The sequence below is a fragment of the Pyxicephalus adspersus genome, chromosome 5, assembly GCF_032062135.1.
Source record: "Pyxicephalus adspersus chromosome 5, UCB_Pads_2.0, whole genome shotgun sequence".
Classification (NCBI taxonomy): Eukaryota; Metazoa; Chordata; class Amphibia; order Anura; family Pyxicephalidae; genus Pyxicephalus; species Pyxicephalus adspersus.
The window spans coordinates 36,001,886-36,007,885 of NC_092862.1; positions in this window are offsets into that span (position 1 = coordinate 36,001,886).

Sequence of the window (6,000 nt, forward strand, 5' to 3'; positions counted from 1 at the left end):
TTTTTCTATTTGCGTGAAAAGGCTCCTTCTGCGCATGCCCGGGCATGCGCAGAAGGAGCATCCAAGAGCCTCCCGGGATACATGATGTAGGTATCCTGGAAGGCTTTGCGCTCCTATTCATTTAGACTTAGGGTACAGTGATGCACCCTAAAAAAAAAAAGAATTTTTACATTACATAAAAGGGTTGTCTACCCTATGTTAAGTGAGTTTAGGTACACTTTAAGTATTTTAAAAATGAAATTTTGTATACGTAGGCATATCAATTTTAATTTTGCCTAATTTTCATGTTTCATTAGTTTTCTATGAGGTTATTATTGAGGTCATTATTTTAAAAACTAGAGCCAATCTAGCAAAACTAATACCATGTTTGGAATCTGTGCATCAAACAAAACCTAAAATGACTTGATCTGTTTGGCAAGAAAATGTTTGTTGACCAGTGTATGCAATATGGTTTTGTATTTTATTCTCTAAGAAAAGAAAATACAAAGGTATTGTATTGTTTCTATAAGAGAAGTGAGATCTAAGGAAAGTCTACACTCTTATATCTGGTGGTTTGGTAAATGAAGGTGCTAGCATAGATATTTATTAAGCGTAGGTAGGTGTCCATGACCACACTTTATCTAAAAAACAATCTGGGGCAGCATCACAAAAATGTAAAAACTGAGCAAACACTTTACTCCGGTTTAGGCTGTCCAGTGGAAGTTTATAAACCTTATAGCTACATACACACGTCAAATGGTTCTCGCCTGATAATCGGCTCAGGGGCGATATCGGACGAGAATCTGGCATGTGTACAGTGCCTGTTGTGCATTGTCTGAATGACCGTCCTGGCAGATCCATGGACGATGGACGACAAACAATCGTAATGCAAGGGAAGGGGGAGAGCATGCGAGCATGCAGCAGGGTGCCGCTCCGTCGTTCTCCCCCTCCCCTCTCCATGCAGCAGGGAGGTGCTGTATGTACAGCACTTGTTCATGCATCCTGCAGTCCTTAGTCGTTGGAAAAGATCATGAAAGATCCTTTCCAACGACAATAATTGCACGTGTGTATGTAGATTTAGTCTTCCTCTTCCCCCTTCAACAGTGGAGCTTTTGCAAAAGATGCTGCTGCTCTAGGCAGCTCCTGGGTGAGTCCTCCAGTTATGGGTGCAAAGCTCCATGCAAGGTCCATCGCCCTTCTAAATGTAATTGAAAACAAAATACAGGCTCCAGGTAGATTGTACTTTTTTTAATCACCAGCACCTTAAGCCCCTTTAATTTTAGCTTTACAGTATGCATTGGACTTTGTGAGTAGACATGCGCAGCTCGGAAATTTAAGGATTGTTTAGGATGGAAATGAGATGTGTAAATACTCTAGCAGCTAGGCAAAGCTGACCTTACAATACATGAAAAATGCCCCCTCTTTCACCACATTATAAGTTATACTGATATTGAGATATATATCTGACTAATGTTGGTTCAAAGTTTGAACCATATCTCAATATAATCAAAAACTACATTTATCTTTATGCAGTCTAACTAAAAGTGATATTTGAGTTATAGGTAAAAGCTTATGTTTTTGAGATTTTGTTATTTTGTTTCAAAGTTTTCACACATTCCTGTCCACCTGGGAGCTTTACCTTTCCAAGAATCTCTTGTATTCTCTATCATATAAATACATGTAATAATCCAACAGGGTCATAGTAAATGTGTACAGACAGAATACCAGGGAGGTATACAAAACTGGCAGATAATGGACCTCCAGCATCTACTAAAAACATTTCCCTTAAATAAATAATTTTGAGGAACCTAATATAAAAAGTCAAGGTCATGTAAATTTAATTGTAAAATCAATAACTCCAGGGACAAGTCTCCAAAGACTATGATCAGCAAACTCTGTCAGGTCTTTATCACTGTCTATAACCCTATTAGGATTTACCTTTATTTTTCCTGTGTGGTCATCAGGACAGGAAGTGGGGGGTTCCTCTGCCTTAAATTAGGTATGTTTGATGTCATTCTAAACCATTGACTCACTAAAGTTTCAGGCTTCCTCATTTCTCTGTTTGCAGCCAGCACTGAGATGATGACTTAGTTATGTGACTGTGCAACAACATAATCCTCCATATTCGGCTGGGCTGTGTATTCTTACCAATTGTGGAAAAGAAAAGAACGCAGGTAAGGTGAGTAAACGAGGTCAAGAGATGACCTCTACAGAGACATTACAAGAAGAGTAGGGAAGGGTAGTATATTTTTTACATTTCTATGGCCGTGTGCCTTCCTATTGCAGGGAATTCCTTAAATTTCATTGTGAGCATCTACCTAACAGAAGCACAAGACAGCAATACAAACCCGAAAGGTGTTAACCCTTTTACATTCTATATGAAATTAAAAACAGTTTGGCTTACCTGTACAGCCAGAAGAGTAAAGACCTTTAGTTCTGATTTCCCTGTGCACAAGTATTTTTGTGTCAGAATGTATTCTTTAAACAGTAGATATAAATTTAGAATGTGAACAATAATACTAGTGATAACCTTGGTGATTTTGTCAAAACTGATTAAACCCTACTTTTGCATGTTTGCTTGAAAAAAATAAATACCTCTAAATACATTTCCCATGTTGCTCTGCTCACTTATTGTTCTCTGTTCATTGTGTTTTTCTTTTTTTTTGGTATTATTTTGTACTGTCATTTTATAATTTTTATCTTTCTTTAACACCTTTTTTTTCTTTTTGTAAAACCTTAAACGACAAATAATACAAAAATAAAGGAAACACACACACACAACTCTCAGGAGGGGTTTTTCAATATCAGAATTTCGATTTCCCCTTTGACTGCAATGCATTTCACCAAAATAGTTAAATTTCGGCTATGTGTCTTGATGCTCATTCTAATTTTGGTAAAACAAAGGGTAAATTTAATTCATGTCAAAGTATTAACATTCGCTCATTTGTCACATAGGTAGAAGGTATTTAGCTTTGTGTATAGGTACCATGTTTGCGTATGACATATTAAAAATACGAAAAAGAAATTGGATCTGTAGGCTTCTTTTTTTTAACTAGGACAGCCTGGTGGATTTCTAACCATGATTATATAATGTCTACAAGTATCTATTATACTGGGTAGAACAAACACTGATAGGGAACCTGCCAGACAGGGAGAGCTTGAACCAAATGCACCTTTGTATATGAACTAACAAAATATGCAAAGTGCATTACTTTAAATGATCACTACAAAATGTATTTACAGTTTTTGTTTTTCCTCCTCCTGTGTCAGGGTCTGTATTCGTCTGTCATTTGCAACCCCTATTTACTGTACAGCGCTGCGTAATTTGTTGGTGCTATATATAAATCCTGGTTAATAATAAAAATAATTTATACCAGCTTTATAATGCAAGGTGAACATGAAATTTGGCTTGCCACCAAACAACACAAGCATTTACAAATGACAGAGTTTGAATTTCTTTTTTCGTTTTAGTTGCATACATTTGCAAATATAAGTGGAGGCCACACTGACTCATTAGGTCCCCTCTGTAAAGTGTGTCCCTGGCTCTAATCTACGAGAGCTCCATTTGGGTTCATATGTAGCAATAAATACATCTGATGTGTTATACAATGATCAGTGAGAGGTATTTATTGTACCTGACCTGATGCAGTAATTAGGTGATATTTTAAACTACAACTATAAAGATCTCTTTCCTTTAATAATAATTTTGCCACCTAAATATTTGTTTCATTTTATTTCCTTTTTTATTTTAGCTCACATACACCCATCCCAATAGGATGAAGTTGATGTATGAGAAGAATCAGCAGGATGGTCAGTGCTTTGCTTTGACTGGTAGGGGGTAACCATAGTAGATATAGAGCAGTAGCTGTCTGGGACGTAAAGAAAACAACAGAATATCATATTGGGAAAATTGCCATACACATGACAGTTTTCTGGGAATTTCCCCCACTTTCAAGTTGCTTTCAAATTCATAAACAACAACATGGGTCATAGCACGTCACAGATTTAAAAGAAACCTTCGTAGTAGGCTGTATTGATCCACCTGTTTCTTTTTTGCAGTTGAAACCTGTAGCTGCCTTCAGTGTATACAATTTTAAATGTGTATGGCCAACATGTCAGTGTTATTGACAAATATACAAAAGATGAATGTGTCTATGATTTCGATGGTTCGACTTTTAATTTTGGATGAGCCATGTTTTAATACAAATAATGTTAGGCCTCTGCTGGCAAGAAACTCAAACTATTCCTAAAGCCAACAGGGAAATAAAAGCCTTACATTTTCTGTTGTATGAGCTCTATGGGCTGCTTCCAGTATGACATAGAAAACTCCAGTGTTAATTAAAAAAAGATGTCCAAGATCATCAAGATTCAATATCACATAACTAATCAATATTCTTTATCTGTATTTACCTTTATTTACTAGGACATTAAAAGGGGTGATTGTCAACCTTTCTCCAATCTTGGCAAGAGACCCTCATTTAATGGGTTGAAAAGCCACTCGATACATATCAGGTGTGGTTTGAGGTTTGGTAGCAAACCTAGCATAGAACTTTTGGGCTGTACATGAAATTCATATAAATCTCAGTCCTACACTGATAAAGTGTTTGTAACACATATACATCTAGCGCCTGTGTTATCCTTTAAATTGAAATGATCTATATTTAAAGTGGAACTGGGATAGGGAGGAAAACGCTTTTAATAATGGTCAGGTAAACACAGCACACTGTGAATTATTGTGCAATATTTTGAACCTACCTTTGCTTTTGTCCTGTTTTCCCAATGTAGTGTCACACTTTCTCTACAATCTTTGCCATCTTTTTTTTTTTATAAATTCTTTCTTTTTTATTTTCAAAGGTACAAAATATTAGAGGTAGAATTATAAAAATATATACAAAAACTTAAAACTTTACAAATATATAGAAAAATATAATACATATACTTTATATAAAACATTTAGGTGGTGAGGGGGGTATGAGAGAAGGCCCTAGTAACTCATTGAGAGAACAACCAGCAAAACATTATTAAAACATCAAACAAAGGATTTTGGAGGTAGAGGTAGGGGGTATAAAGGAAGTAAGAAGAAAACAAGAATGGAAAGGGTAGGAAACAAGGGGGGAGGGGGGAAGGGGGATGGAGAAAGAGATAATGAGTTGGAATCCATGTAATGGAATTTAAGAAGTAAAGATCCATGGGATAGACCTTGACAATATGGTTCTATCTTTATAGGTTTGCCAATAGAACATGTGGTTTGAAATTGAGTTGTCAAACCTTGTAAGGAGGTAGTCATGATTTCAATATTTCTAATGAACCACTGTGCCAACACGGAAGGGCAAAAGCTTTTCAATATTGCCAGGAAACAAACGTTAGCTGCCTTATTGAAATAAATAAATACAGCTCAATTGATAATGATTAAAAATTATTATTAGCCAGTATTTATATAGCACCAACATATCACAGTGCACTTTACAAACCCCAGAGTAATGTCACTATCTGTCCCTCAAAGGGGCTCACAATCTAATGTTCCTACTATAGTCATATGTTTTTAATAGAGTTTAAGGTCAATTAACCTAAGTGCATGTTTTTAGAATGTGGGATATGGAAGACCGAAGTACCCAGAGGAAACCCACACAAACACAGGGAGAACCTGCAAACTCCATTAATAAGCAGTAAGTGTCCTGGCCGAGATTCTAACCTGGGACCTAGCACTGCAAAGGCCGGAGTGCTAACCTCTGCCACCCTGCTGCCCAAAAATGAAAATTTGTCAAAAATGAAAAAGGAGCAGAAGAGGGTTGATGGCCCATGTGAAGCACAAATCTATGACTGTGTGTATCACCTGGCAGATTGGAGACGTCTCCAATTTGGGTCAGGACTAGAAATTATGTAACATGACCAACTGATTCCTGGCATCTCCAGCATTTCTCCGAGACCAAAGGGAGATACCAATAATCCAAAAATGTTTAATTCATCTCTTGAAAACATTTGGTTATGCAAGTCTTTTAAACAAGAGCCGTGGTACAACCT